Genomic DNA, 15,662 nt, shown 5'->3' with positions numbered 1-15,662 from the left:
CATTTCAAAATGAGCAAATATCTGCACAAAAATAACAAAGTATATCAGTTTGAACATTAAATGTCTTGTCTTTGTGGTGTATTCAATTGAATATAGGTTGAAGTATTCTGTTTTTATTTACATTTTACACAATGTCCCAACTTCACTGGAATTGGGGTTGTAGGTGCCATTACTGAGGTATTTACCTAGATTTACAAAATTTGATAGTATCTCACTAGACATACTGACAAAACTCATAATGTCTACAAAAAGCACAACCTGCTTATTTGATCCTACACCAACAAAACTTTTTAAGGATCTGTGGCCCACTCTTGGGCCGACTGTGCTGGAAATTATCAATCTCTCATTAACTTCTGGATCTGTTCGTAAATGATTCAAGTCTGCAGTGATTAAACCATTACTTAAGAAATCTAATCTTGACCCTAGTGTATTGAGAAACTATCGGCTGATATCAAATCTATCATTTTGCTCTAAAATTCTGGAAAAAGTGGTATCACAGCAGCTCGTGGACTGCCTTACCGAGAATAATCTTTTTAAGCCACTGCAGTCTGCTTTTAGAAATTATCATTCCACAAAGACAGCTCTCACTAAAGTGGTGAATGATCTTCTGCTTGCAATGGATTCAGACACCAGTACAGTTCTGGTGCTGTTCGATCTCGGTTCTGCGTTTGATACTGTGGATCATCGTATTCTACTCGATATGCTGGAGAATCATTTTGGGATTACTGGGAGTGCCCTTGCATGGTTGACGTCATACCTGACCAGTCATTCTCGCTGTGTTTTGTAAAATAACACTAATGCTAACCTTAGTGACATGAAATTTGGGGTTCCACAGGGGTCCGTCTTAGGCCCCCTGCTTTTCTCCCTTTATATAGTCCCCCTTGGGTACATATTGTGGCGATTTGTGGTTACCTTTCACTGTTATGCTGATGATACTCAGTTATACATGCTGATAACTGCTTGTAATCTCATCCACATAAAATCCTGCAAAGATTGTCGCATCAGTGAGAAGCTGGATGTCCAGTAATTTCCTACTTATAAACTATGATAAGACTTCTAAAATGATGGTTCTTGGTCCAGTGAGACATCTGCATCAATTTGACCAGTTAACACTTAGCCTAGACTCGTGTGTCATACATCACACTGACAAACTGAGGAACCTTGAGGTAATTTTTGATCCTATGTTGTCCTTTGACCTCCACATTAGAGATATTATGAGTACTGCTTTCTTCCACCTGCGAAATATAGCGAAGATTCATCCCATCCTGTCTATGGCTAATGCTGAGACCCTGATTCATGCTTTGTCTCTTCTCGGTTGTACTACTGCAGTGTTCTATTTTCTGGTTTACCACAGTCCAGCTTAGAGGTCTCCAGTTGGTTCAAAATGCTGCTGCCAGAATTTTGACACAAAACAGAAAGTTTGACCACAGTACACCCATTTTGGCATCTCTTCACTGGCTTCCTGTCCCAGTGAGGTCAGATTTTAAGGTTCTGCTACTAGCCTATAAAATTGTTCATAGACTCGCACCTCCCTACCTAGCTGACCTAATTAAATCCTACGGACTGGCCTGGGCTTTGTGTTTTCAAAGTGCAGGACTACTTGAGATGAGATGAGATTTAATGTCTTTGCCATTACACAAGTGCAACAACAACAAAATTACTTCATGTCAATAGGGTGAATAAAAAGTCTCCAGGTCACAGAGCTTTCTCTTATCGTGCCCCTGTTCTGTGGAATGATCTCCTTGCATCAAGAAAACAGTCAGATCCTATAGAGACTTTCAAGTCCAGACTTAAGACACACTTATTTTCCCTGTTGTATGGCTCGCATACTGGCATAGCATGTTTCTATGCCTGTTACTCTTTTAATTCATTTTATTAGGAAACGGAGCGGCCTGCTGCCTCAACTTTATCTAAATTCTGGGTCTTTCAGTGAAGCTTAGTGCTAGTGGCCGACCATCACCTTAGTATTTCTTGTTACGTAATGCTGACAAATTACACTGTATTTGTTGCCTTCCTGATGCTTGATTCTGTTTTTTGTTTTTTTTTGTTTTTTCTTTTCTCTCTGTTTGAGGTGCAGCTCCATCCAGAGATGGGTGTGGTATCTGTTCCGGAACCTGTCCTGTGCACTGGCAACATTTCCTGTATGTTCATTTTCTGAATTGTTTTGTAATTTGTGTCTGTAGCATGGCCCAAGCAGAGGGTCACTCATTTGAGTTTGGTCTGATGGAGGTTTTTTCCTCACAGGGGAGTTTTTCCTTAACACTGTTTGTTACTCTGTGGGTTGGTAAGGTTAGACCATACTTTTGTGAAGCCATTGAGGCAACCTTGTTGTGATTTGGTGCTATATAAATAACAATAAATTGAAATTTAAATAGCTGTCTTCCATTGGAAACATTATTCCATATATGGGTGCATGCATTTTTTTAAACTTTCTGTAAAAAATATAATTAAAAAAAATGTTCTCATATCTCAAAAACATGATGTGATTGGCAAAAACTAACACCATTCAGCACCCACAAATTACCCAAAATCCGTTACAAAAAACACCAGCAGAAAACATTGTGTTGACCAATGACCAGTGGATAAATATTAATCAAATAAAACAAGTCTTTTTAGAATGCTTGGGGACACACTTTCCTTGGAAGCACAACAACCAGTACAAGCCGCTCAGTGGTTCCTGGCACTGAAGCCTGTTGAGTACAGACCTGACTTTCAAGTGGAAGTATTTGTGCACATATGCACACACTATAGTAACTGATTGAAAACAACAAATGTTGTACCAATTTACATTGACCATTTTTAGCATGCAGGCATCCAGTTTAGTCAGGAACACTGAAAATGCCAAATGCTTGTTGTTGCCTATGGATATACGAACCACAATAGGATGTTAGGATTTTCAAAGAAATTGAGCCTATCAAGATATGACAAATGGGTGGTAGTGTTTGTGTGGCTCAGCAATAGCAAGTGTCCTGCATGCTGAAACCTGTTTCAGAACTTGTTAGTATGCTGTCATTTCTTTTGTTTGCACTGCTGAGACACAGACGATTCCTTAAAGGAGCCAGAAGTAGGATTCAGTGATATCTAGTGATCAATATATTGCAGTAATTTCATACTGCAGACAAACCAGTAACCAAAACGTACTCCTCCATTTCAAAGCATGCATGGAAGTAATTTGTAAATGGAAATCAAATCAATTGCCTGTGAGTTTTGATAAACTGGCTCAAGTTATCCAGTCAAGACATTAATTTTGTTAATTTCAGTCACTGTAAATGTTGTGGTCTGGGCTGCTGTCTGGTCCATCATGGTCATTCTAGCTTTTTCCACTCTTCCTGCCTGTGATGTGCCCGAAGCAGCAGACAGCTGCTGAAACCACACACCTGGGGGTCATTTGCAGGGTCCCTATTTAGGACTGAGTTGGGCAGATCTTTGTCACCAGAATTTTCCATCACCTTAAGCAGCAATGTTTTGGCCTCCTCATGCTCAATGTTTTCTATGTGAAACTCTGATCTCCTTTTGTCATTTTGAATTCTTTGTGTTTTCTGTTAAGGTAAAGACTGTACTTCAGAAATTGTTTATTAAGTCAGTTATTAAGTGCAATTTCTTTTGGTTCTCTTTAACCCAAGTTGGATTTAAAGGATGTTTTTTTCCCCTCCGTAGCTGGACAGACTAAGTTAAATGTACTTGTTTCCCCCCCCTCCTCTGAATACTACCTGATGGGATTAAGTTACCTGTGTTACTGACTTGGACCCCTACTGGATTATCATTATCACTCATTTGTGGATTTCTGTCTTCTTCATTTCTCTGTGTAATTTTGGCCCTCTGGTTCCCTACAGTCTGCACTTAGCTGTACTCAACCCCATCGTGTCCTAGTCCTATAGTGCCATGTTTCCTCAGCTCTTTGCTTTGGTTACCTTTTGGCCATCATTCATTGTACATATAGATAACGATTTGTTTCACAGTGTAATCTTCACGTGCCTTAACTAAAGCACTCCCTCTGCTGAATCACCTCTAATTATTTACACATTATTCACTTTGTGTGGTTTAGGAATACGCTAGCTTAGTGCAGCTACTAGCTCCTTAGCCGGTTTAGCATGGCGGCTTCTCCTGTCTCTCCCGCACTTTTCTGCTCTGGGTGTGAAATGTTTAGTTATTCCCTCGGCCTCCTTTAGCAGTAATGGTACTTGTAATAAGTGTAGCTTATTCGTAGCTTTGGAGGCCAGGCTGGGCGAATTGGAGACTCGGCTCCGCACCTTGGAAAATCCTGCAGCTAGCCAGGCCCATGTAGTCGGTGTGGACCAAGGTAGCTTAGCCGCCATTAGTTTCCCTCCGGCAGATCCCGAGCAGCCGGGGAAAGCAGGCCGGACTGGGTGACTGTGAGGAGGAAAGTGTAGGCCTAAACAGAAGCCCTGTGTACACCGCCAACCCGTTCACATCTCTAACCATTTTTCCCCACTCGGCGACACACCCGCCGAGGAAAAAACTCTGGTATTGGCGACTCTGTTTTGAGAAATGTGAAGTTAGCGACACCAGCAACCATAATCAATTGTCTTCCGGGGGGCCAGAGCAGGTGACATTGAAGGAAAATTTGAAACTGCTGGCTAAGGCTAAGCGTAAATTTGGTTAAGATTGTAATTCACGTCGGCAGTAATGACACCCGGTTACGCCAATCGGAGGTCACTAAAATTAACATTGAATCGGTGTGTAACTTTGCAAAAACAATGTCGGACTCTGTAGTTTTCTCTGGGCCCCTCCCCAATCGGACCGTGAGTGACATGTTTAGCCGCATGTTCTCCTTGAATTGCTGGCTGTCTGAGTGGTGTCCAAAAAATGAGGTGGGCTTCACAGATAATTGGCAAAGCTTCTGGGGAAAACCTGGTCTTGTTAGGAGAGACGGCATCCATCCCACTTTGGATGAGCAGCTCTTATTTCTAGAAATCTGGCCAATTTTCTAAATCCTCCAAACGTGACTATCCAGGGTGGGACCAGGAAGCAGAGTTGTAGTCTTACACACCTCTCTGCAGCTTCTCTCCCCCTGCCATCCCCTCATTACCCCATCCCCGTAGAGACGGTGCCTGCTCCAGACCACAATAACCAGCAAAAATATATTTAAGCATAAAAATTCAAAAAGAAAAATATATAGCACCTTCACTGCACCACAGACTAAAACAGTTAAATGTGGTCTATTAAACATTAGATCTCTCTCTTCTAAGTCCCTGTTAGTAAAGATATAATATTGATCAACATATTGATTTATTCTGCCTTACAGAAACCTGGTTACAGCAGGATGAATATGTTAGTTTAAATGAGTCAACACCCCTGAGTCACACTAACTGCCAGAACGCTCGTAGCACGGGCCGAGGCGGAGGATTAGCAGCAATCTTCCACTCCAGCTTATTAATTAATCAAAAACCCAGACAGAGCTTTAATTCATTTGAAAGCTTGACTCTTAGTCTTGTCCATCCAAATTGGAAGTCCCAAAAACCAGTTATATTTGTTATCTATCGTCCACCACTTTAATCATACCTTAGATCTTGTTCTGACTTATGGTATGAAAATTGAAGACTTAACAGTATTCCCTGAAAACCCCCTTCTGTCTGATCATTTCTTAATAACATTTACATTTACTCTGATGGACTACCCAGCAGTGGGGAATAAGTTTCATTACAGTAGAGTCTTTCAGAAAGCGCTGTAACTAGGTTTAAGGATATGATTCCTTCTTTATGTTCTCCAATGCCATATACCAACACAGGGCAGAGTAGACTACCTAAACTCTGTGAGTGAGATAGATTACCTCATCAATAGTTTTATATCCTCATCGAGGACAACCTTTGGATGCTGTAGCTCCTCTGAAAAAGAGAGCCTTAAATCAGAAGTGCCTGACTCTATGGTATAACTCACAAACTCCCAGCTTAAAGCAGATAACCTGTAAGTTGGAGAGGAAATGGCATCTCACTAATTTAGAAGATCTTCACTTAGCCTGGAAAAAGAGTCTGTTGCTCTAAAAAAAAGCCCTCCGTAAAGCTAGGACATCTACTACTCATCACTAATTGAAGAAAATAAGAACAACCCCAGGTTTCTTTTCAGCACTGTAGCCAGGGTGACAAAGTGTCAGAGCTCTATTGAGCCGAGTATTCCTTAACTTTAACTAGTAATGACTTCATGACTTTCTTGCTAATAAAATTTAACTATTAGAGAAATAATTACTCATAACCATCCCAAAGACATATCGTTATCTTTGGCTTATTTTCATTAGTTACTTCCTCCAAACCATCAACATGTCTATTAGACCCCATTCCTACCAGGCTGCTCAAGGAAGCCCTACCATTAATTAATGCTTAGATCTTAAATATGATCAATCTATCTTTATTTATTTTAGTTGGCTATGTACCACAGGCTTTTAAGGTGGCAGTAATTAAACCATTACTTAAAAAGCCATCACTTGACCCAGCTATCTTAGCTAATTATAGGCCAATCTCCAACCTTCCTTTTCTCTCAAAAATTCTTGAAAGGGTTGTTGTAAAACAGCTAACTGATCATCTGCAGAGGAATGGTCTATTTGAAGAGCTTCAGTCAGGGTTTAGAATGCATCATAGTACAGAAACAGCATTAGTGAAGGTTACAAATGATCTTCTTATGGCCTCAGACAGTGGACTCATCTCTGTGCTTGTTCTGTTAGACCTCAGTGCTGCTTTTGATACTGTTGACCATAAAATTTTATTACAGAGATTAGAAGCATGCCGTAGGTATTAAGGCACTGCGCTGCAGTGGTTTGAATCATATTATCTAATAGATTTACAATTTGTTCATGTAAATGGGGAATCTTCTTCACAGACTAAGGTTAATTATGGAGTTCCACAAGGTTCTGTGCTAGGACCAATTTTACTTCACTTATACATGCTTCCCTTAGGCAGTATTATTAGACAGCATTGCTTAAATTTTCTCAGCTTTATCTATCCATGAAGCCAGAGGACACACACCAGTTAGCTAAACTGCAGGATTGTCTTACGACATAAAGACATGGATGACCTCTATTTCCTGCTTTTAAACTCAGATAAAAACTGAAGTTATTGTACTTGGCCCCCACAAATCTTAGAAACATGGTGTCTAACCTGATCCTTACTCTGGATAGCATTACCCTGACCTCTAGTAGTACTGTGAGAAATCTTGGAGTCATTTTTGATCAGGATATGTCATTCAATGCGTATATTAAACAAATATGTAGTACTGCTTGTTTGCATTTGCGCAATATCTCTAAAATTAGAAAGATCTTGTCTCAGAGTGATGCTGAAAAAACTAATGCATGCATTTATTTCCTCTAGGCTGGACTATTGTAATTTGTTATTATCAGGTTGTCCTAAAAGTTCCCTGAAAAGCCTTGAGTTAATTCAAAATGCTGCAGCTAGAGTACTGACAGGGACTAGAAGGAGAGAGCATATCTCACCCATATTGGCCTCTCTTCATTGGCTTCCTGTTAATTCTAGAATAGAATTTAAAATTCTTCTTCTCACTTATAAGGTTTTGAATAATCAGGTCCCATCGTATCTTAGGGACCTCATAGTACCATATCACCCCAATAGAGCACTTCGCTCTCAGACTGCAGGCTTACTTGTAGTTCCTAGGGTTTGTAAGAGTAGAATGGGAGGCAGAGCCTTCAGCTTTCAGGCTCCTCTCCTCTGGAACCAGCTCCCAATTCGGATCAGGGAGACAGACACCCTCTCTACTTTAAGATTAGGCTTAAAACTTTCCTTTTTGCTAACCTTATAGTTAGGGCTGGATCAGGTGACCCTGAACCATCCCTTAGTTATGCTGCTATAGACTTAGACTGCTGGGGGTTCCCATGATGCACTGAGTGTTTCTTTCTCTTCTTGCTCTGTATGCACCACTCTGCATTTAATCATTAGTCATTGATCTCTGCTCCCCTCCACAGCATGTCTTTTTCCTGGTTCTCTCCCTCAGCCCCAACCAGTCCCAGCAGAAGACTGCCCCTTCCTGAGCCTGGTTCTGCTGGAGGTTTCTTCCTGTTAAAAGGGAGTTTTTCCTTCCCGCTGTCGCCAGGTGCTTGCTCCCAGGGGGTCGTTTTGACAGTTGGGGATTTTCCGTAATTATTGTATGGCTTTGCCTTGCAATATGAAGCGCCTTGGGGCAACTGTTTGTTGTGATTTGGCACTATATAAATGAAATTGATTTTATTTTATTTGATTTGATTTGATTTATAAACAAAATTAATACAGATAGAATAACTCCATTAATTTCAATTCAGTCATTTGTACAAAGTAAAAATATAACATATATCTTTTAATTTTAAATAATGCACTAATTCAACATTAACAAACATACAGGTGCCAAACAGATTTTGGGTAAAATGTGCCTCCTCTAACACTGATTGGTTGACTCATTCATTCTATGTAAAAACCAACACGTTAATGTGAGGTTTGTGTGTGTTGGTGTTTACATATAAATGTGATTTGTAAAATATGCCTTTTGTTATTTGTAAAAAAAAAAAAAAACAAAAGAAAAAAAAAGTCATTTGCAAAAAGCCAAAAACTCATGTTGTTATTTGACAACCATCTGATATAACCTGGGTCAAAATAAATAGAACACTGCCATCTACTGGTTTTCAGATGCTCATACTGCCATGAACACTACTGGCCAGTAGATGGCATTAGAGACTGTGAAAACGTGCCAAGACAAAATTCCAGATAATCCGTGTCTGCTACATTTAAAATACATGGAATTTAATGAACGCAAACTGAATTTCAGACATCTTATATATATTACTCTGGAGCAAAGATGACACAGTGTTTGACATAAACAGGAGTTACAGGACTCTAAAGAGCAAACAGTAATTGACTGCAGTAATTCCAGCTGAAAATAATGGAGAAGCAACCTGGGCTTCTTCTGGCATTTTTACATAAAATAAACATAATAACAATATCTATAAACCCAGAGAATATATTCACAAGAGTTTGAGGCACAATATGCAAAGGGTTTAATGTTGTTGTCCGTGTGGAGCCTGATCAGAGCGTCTCAAATGCATTTCTTCTGTCGTGAATGTACTGAGATTACCCATAATGCACCTGGACACAGCATGTCCACACTAAAACCTTCAAAATTATTGCATTACTTTTAAACTAAAACATATATCTGACATTTTCACTTTATAAAACTTCAGACGTGACTTTAATTTAAATAACTTGTCCAAAATTAGTTTGGTGAAAATTTTCACCATAAGTTAAAACTGTATGCCTCTGGATGATTTGGGTGATATTGCCAGCATATCAGTATGGGATCAAAAGAAATTTGCTTTTTTCTTTTCCTGGAGAAGATAGAGTGGTTTCTTCTGGAACCAGCTCTTTGCAGTGGATAGAACTGCACATCTACTACAAAACATTTAACAGGTAATTACTCAACTGATTTTAGACTTAATAAATGTTTGCAACTGTTAAGCTTTGTTCATCACGCCTGCCAAAACTTGCGAGCTGTCTAAAAATTATCGGAAGATAGTTGGTCCGATGATGGTTTCAAAGTTATCTGAAAAGCTAATCCGATAATGAAAACTTTAGCTTTGATAATTAGCAGTTAGCAGAACTGTGCGCATCACTGGTAATGAGTAATGAGGTACACATGCTGTGATGAAACTACTTTTGTAAGGATTTTAGAACAAAAATTTAGGTTTGATATCAGTTCATAGTTTTTTAGAAAATCAGAGTCAAGGTTTGATTTCTTAAGAATTGGTTTTAATCACTGCATATTTGAAACATTTAGGAACAGAATCTGAGGTTAATGACAGATTAATAATTGGGCCAACACAGTAGGCCCAAGTATAAGCCACAGGTCTTTAAACAGTTTAGTCAGTATCAGGTCAAACAGACAGGTTTGCTTTCAACTCAATTTATAGGTTTCATCAACATACCCAGTGGAATAGTATACAAACCCATATGTCTTGGCATCCTATCAGAGATGGTGCCCACATCAGAAGCAGTATGCAGTGGTGGGACTAATGCATGCTGGGACATATTTGACTTGTAGTCTAAGAAATCCTGAGCAGTAAATTGAGAGTGGCTTACAAGTGACTGTCCTTGAATAAGTACAGCCACAGTGTCAAAAAATAACTTTGAATTATGCTTGTTTTTGTTTGTCTAATTGGTGTAGTTGGCCCATTTTATAACCTTACAGCTAGGTTTTGTCAAAACTCACTTTATAGTCACCCTTTCTTCACTTCAATGAAAATAAATACTTGTTTTATGAAAAGTAAAATAAAGACCTCTTTCTTGACCTCATATTTAACTGTTGACAGCACTGTAACAGTAAAACATGCAATTTCTAACCTACATTGTTTCTAAATATAACTGTTAAATTCTTTCTAACATTTTTCTAACATTTAAATTCTCTCTAAACATTTTACTTGTCGAAATTCCAATCCAATCCACTTATTTATATAGCACATTTAACAACAAATGTTCCAAAGTGCTGCACATACAATAGAATCACGATAGATAAATCCCAGTAGTCAAAAATTAAAAATAAGAAAACTAACAATAAATTAACTAAAATGTGCAAGATAAATAAATACATACAGCATACAAAAGATAAAACCATAAAATCTACCAAAATAAAAACAAAACCAATAAAACAGAGGACCACACAACTCACTCAGTGTTAAAAACCAGAGAATAAAAGTGGGTCTTCAGACAAGACTTAAAACACTCCACTGCGGGGGCTGTTCGGACATGGAGGGGCAGAGCGTTCCAAAGTCTGGGGCCAGCCACAGAGAAAGGAATTATTATTATTGTAAGTAGTATTAGTAATTGTAGTAAAACAAGGCTTCAAAACTGGACCTTTAATCTAGGGGTGTTGTGGGGGGGGCACATCCCTGCCCCACGCCCCCATTCCATCTGGATTCACCCCTGCCTTGGTGTTTGAGCACAAAGAATGGATAACATTTATTTATGCAGAAAACATGACCAGATTTACAGGTAAGAAAGCTTTATTGTATTTTCACTTCACGTGGTCCTCAGAAAGAGAGTTTAGGTACATTTGAGTGGAAAATAGTGTTAGTTGTTGACGCGTCGTGGAGGATCAGCTCCGTATCTGCTTTTTAACAAGCAGGGCTCAGCTCAGAATTCTAAATAAAGGAGAAACAAGCATAAAAATGTCTTTGTAAAGCTCAGTGCAGGTGTGCTGTTATCACCGCACTTTAAGAGGTGAGGACGAGTCGTAGCTGCTACAGAAAACCGTGGATGAAAAGCTCACAGCTCGCTTAAAGTGGTCAGTTCAGTCAAACCCCGACCCCCTGTCCACGGACCAAGTTTAATGCTGCTATCGACCCACAATGCAAAAATAATAGTAATGCACAGTGACTTGGAGAAGTAACTTTAATCTGATTACTGATTTGGAAAGATTAATGCATTAGATTACTCGTTACTAAAAAAAGGCTTCAGATTAGAGTAAAACATTACCGACATCACTGCAAGTCAGCAATACATATATGTAAGCTCCCTCAAATTAAATTTGTGTTATGTGAATTGCTTACCTTAACCCTACCCCTAACCTTAACATTAACCATGACCATGGCCTTAACCATAATCAAAAATAGATGATTGTTAACAGACAGTTGGACATCTGTGTCAGGGGGGAACAGAGAGAAATAACACAGCTTTAAAAACAATGTGTCACTAAGTAATGCAAATGGTCTACCTAACTCTTCTCATGGTGAAGCAAAAGGACATGGACAAAGTGTCAAAATGTGAGGAGTTGGGTGTGAGAATGTGTCATTAAAAATGTTTTTCTTTTGGCTGCCTCATATATCCAGGATTGCCACAGTGGATCCAGAAAAAAAATCAGCATTCACATTTGACAGATTTTATGCTGGAAGCCCTTCCAGACTCAAGCTAAAAGAAGAGTCAGTATTACAGTTGCAGGCTCATTTCTTTAGGTTTCCCATGTTAGCACAATGTTGTTGCTGCCACAAGTAAAAAAGAAACAAAAAAAAAAAATCTGTGTTGGGTCAAATATAAGACTGTATTTATTTCTATTAAACACATCGGGAATTGTGGCACGGTGGATTTGTGGTGTGCACTGTGGCCTTGCACCAAGAAGGTCTTGCTTCTCATGTGTTCTCCCCTTGTTCACGTGGGTTCCCTCCAGGTGCTCTGACTTCCTCCCATGACATGCAGGTTTGGTGAACTGGCAATTTTAAATTGGTCGTAACAACATATATGTTGTCCTGCAATAGATTGGCATCCTATAAAGGGCATACCCTGACTCTCACCCTGTGACTGTTGGGACAGGCACCATCGCCCCATGACCCTTAACTGGAGTAAGCGGGTGTAGGAAATGATTGAACATCTGAAATACGTGAAGTAGTTTTCTGTTCAAGGATGAGAATTTTACATCATACATCTGCAACTCCAGCTGGTGCCAGACACCTGTGAAAGGGATAAGGCTTTCTCAACAATTAGAGAATATGATGGTCTTTGTTCCAAATCACACTTGTGGAACAGAGTATTACTTCTGTGTTACCACTATTTTTTAGAATCATTTGCAGTTGTCCCAGAGGCTTGTCACATGCAAACAAAGCCTCTTTTGATGTCCCTCCACAATTTAATTTCAACAACGTAGCTATGTTACTGATGCTGCTCATCCTGCACCAGAAGAGATTTGGAAGAGCTGCAGTATCATGTCGTGTGGTGCCATGTTTTTCTTCGGCTTTTTTTTCCATGATGGCTTGCAAAAAACTGGAATGGAACTTTCTTTGCATTATACAGCCAACTAGTTATTCACTACACTCTGTCAACAGGGATTGTTGTTTCTATTTGTTTCTAACAATTAAGTAAAATGTACAGTGGTCCCTTGTTTGTCGCAGGAGTTATGTTCTAAAAATAGCACGCAATAAACGAAATCCGCGAAGTATTCAGCATTATTTTTTACAATTATTAAAGACGTTTTAAGGCTGTAAAACCCCTCACTACACACTTTATACACTTTTCTCAAACAGGCATTAACATTTTCTCACTTTTCTCTCATGTGTAAACACTCTCAAAGTTCAAACCTTAGTAGAAAAATAAGACCAACCTGTTTTCAGGCCCAAACATTTTTTTGAAAAACAAAAATAGAACGTTTTCCTACAAATAATTATGATGGCTTTTAGAACTAACAAATTTAATTTTAACGATCAACCTATGAGGTTGGACACATTAAGAAATTATTAATGGTGACTGACCAGTATTTCACAGTTCCTCTGATCGCGCCTCTTCGTCCTGGCGCCGCTCTGCTGTCGCGCCTTTTTCCACTGAGTCACACCTCGCTGCAGGTGTCTTTTTCCGAGTGAAGAATACAGTTATGGGTAGTTGTTGGCGCTCTTTTTTCTTCTGGGCTAGAAGATTCTTATAAACAGACATGCAGAACACAATGCGCATACTCTCCCTTCGTGGTGCCGAGACCAGCCTGCTTGATGAGGACGCAGAACACAATGTGCTGTTAAAAAAAAAAAAAAAGCATGCAAAATTGCAAAAAAAATGCAATTTTGCAAAAAAAAATGCAAAAAAATCTGCGAAACTGCGAGGCTGCGAAAGGTGAACCACATTATAGCGAGGGACCACTGTATTTTAAAAATTGCCATACCCACTTTGTCCCTTCATGGAAATCTCTGAGGACCTTGCAGGCATATACTCATCTGAAAAAAATAAAGAAAGAAATAAAACACCATCATCTGATGACACCCACTTTAGCATCTCAATGACAATGACAGATAAAGCTAATTGTGTGGCTTTTCCAGAAAATGAAAACTGAATGAAAACTGTTTATTTCGAACATTTGATACAACAACAAATACAAGCTAGATCAGTGAAAACAACAACAAAAAAGTTCCTACTGTGTACCCAACATGTCCGAAAAGGGGTAGGGTGAAGCATCAGCTTATTTATCCCTACCCCTTCTTCCCCACAACCAGTAATACCCTTTGCCACATATACACATAGATTCCTACACACCTAAACCGATATATATATATATATATATATATATATATATATATATACACACATGCATACATATACACATACACATATATATATATATATATATATATATATATATATATATATATATATATATATATATATATATATATATATACACTCAACAAAAATATAAATGCAACACTTTTGGTTTTGCTCCCATTTTGTATGAGATGAACTGAAAGATCTAAAACTTTTTCCACATACACAATATTACCATTTCCCTCAAATATTGTTCACAAACCAGTCTAAAACTGTGATAGTGAGCACTTCTCCTTTGCTGAGATAATCCATCCCACCTCACAGGTGTGCCATATCAAGATGCTGATTAGACACCATGATTAGTGCACAGGTGTGCATTAGACTGCCCACAATAAAAGGCCACTCTGAAAGGTGCAGTTTTGTTTTACTGGGGGGGATACCAGTCAGTATCTGGTGTGACCACCATTTGCCTCATGCAGTGCAACACATCTCCTTCGCATAGAGTTGATCAGGCTGTCAATTGTGGCCTGTGGAATGTTGGTCCACTCCTCTTCAATGGCTGTGTGAAGTTGCTGGATATTGGCAGGAACTGGTACACGCTGTCGTATACGCCGGTCCAGAGCATCCCAAACATGCTCAATGGGTGACATGTGCGGTGAGTATGCCGGCCATGCAAGAACTGGGACATTTTCAGCTTCCATTAGACACCATGATTAGTGCACAGGTGTGCCTTAGACTGCCCACAATAAAAGGCCACTCTGAAAGGTGCAGTTTTATCACACAGCACAATGCCACAGATATCGCAAGATTTGAGGGAGCGTGCAATTGGCATGCTGACAGCAGGAATGTCAACCAGAGCTGTTGCTCGTGTATTGAATGTTCATTTCTCTACCATAAGCCGTCTCCAAAGGCGTTTCAGAGAATTTGGCAGTACATCCAACCAGCCTCACAACCACAGACCACGTGTAACCACACCAGCCCAGGACCTCCACATCCAGCATGTTCACCTCCAAGATCGTCTGAGACCAGCCACTCGGACAGCTGCTGAAACAGTCGGTTTGCATAACCAAAGAATTTCTGCACAAACTGTCAGAAACCGTCTCAGGGAAGCTCATCTGCATGCTCGTCGTCCTCATCAGGGTCTCGACCTGACTCCAGCTCGTCATCGTAACTGACTAGAGTGGGCAGATGCTCACATTCGCTGGCATTTGGCACGTTGGAGAGGTGTTCTCTTCACGGATGAATCCCGGTTCACACTGTCCAGGGCAGATGGCAGACAGCGTGTGTGGTGTCGTGTGGGTGAGTGGTTTTCTGATGTCAATGTTGTGGATCGAGTGGCCCATGGTGGCGGTGGGGTTATGGTATGGGCAGGCATCTGTTATGGATGAAGAACACAGGTGCATTTTATTGAAGGCATTTTGAATGCACAGAGATACCGTGACGAGATCCTGAGGCCCATTGTTGTGCCATACATCCAAGAACATCGCCTCATGTTGCAGCAGGATAATGCACGGCCCCATGTTGCAAGGATCTGTACACAGTTCTTGGAAGCTGAAAATGTCCCAGTTCTTGCATGGCCGGCATACTCACCGGACATGTCACCCATTGAGCATGTTTGGGATGATCTGGACCGGCGTATACGACAGCGTGTACCAGTTCCTG

The sequence above is a fragment of the Thalassophryne amazonica genome, chromosome 8, assembly GCF_902500255.1.
Source record: "Thalassophryne amazonica chromosome 8, fThaAma1.1, whole genome shotgun sequence".
In the NCBI taxonomy this organism is placed as follows: domain Eukaryota; kingdom Metazoa; phylum Chordata; class Actinopteri; order Batrachoidiformes; family Batrachoididae; genus Thalassophryne; species Thalassophryne amazonica.
This window is presented reverse-complemented; position numbering follows the sequence as displayed.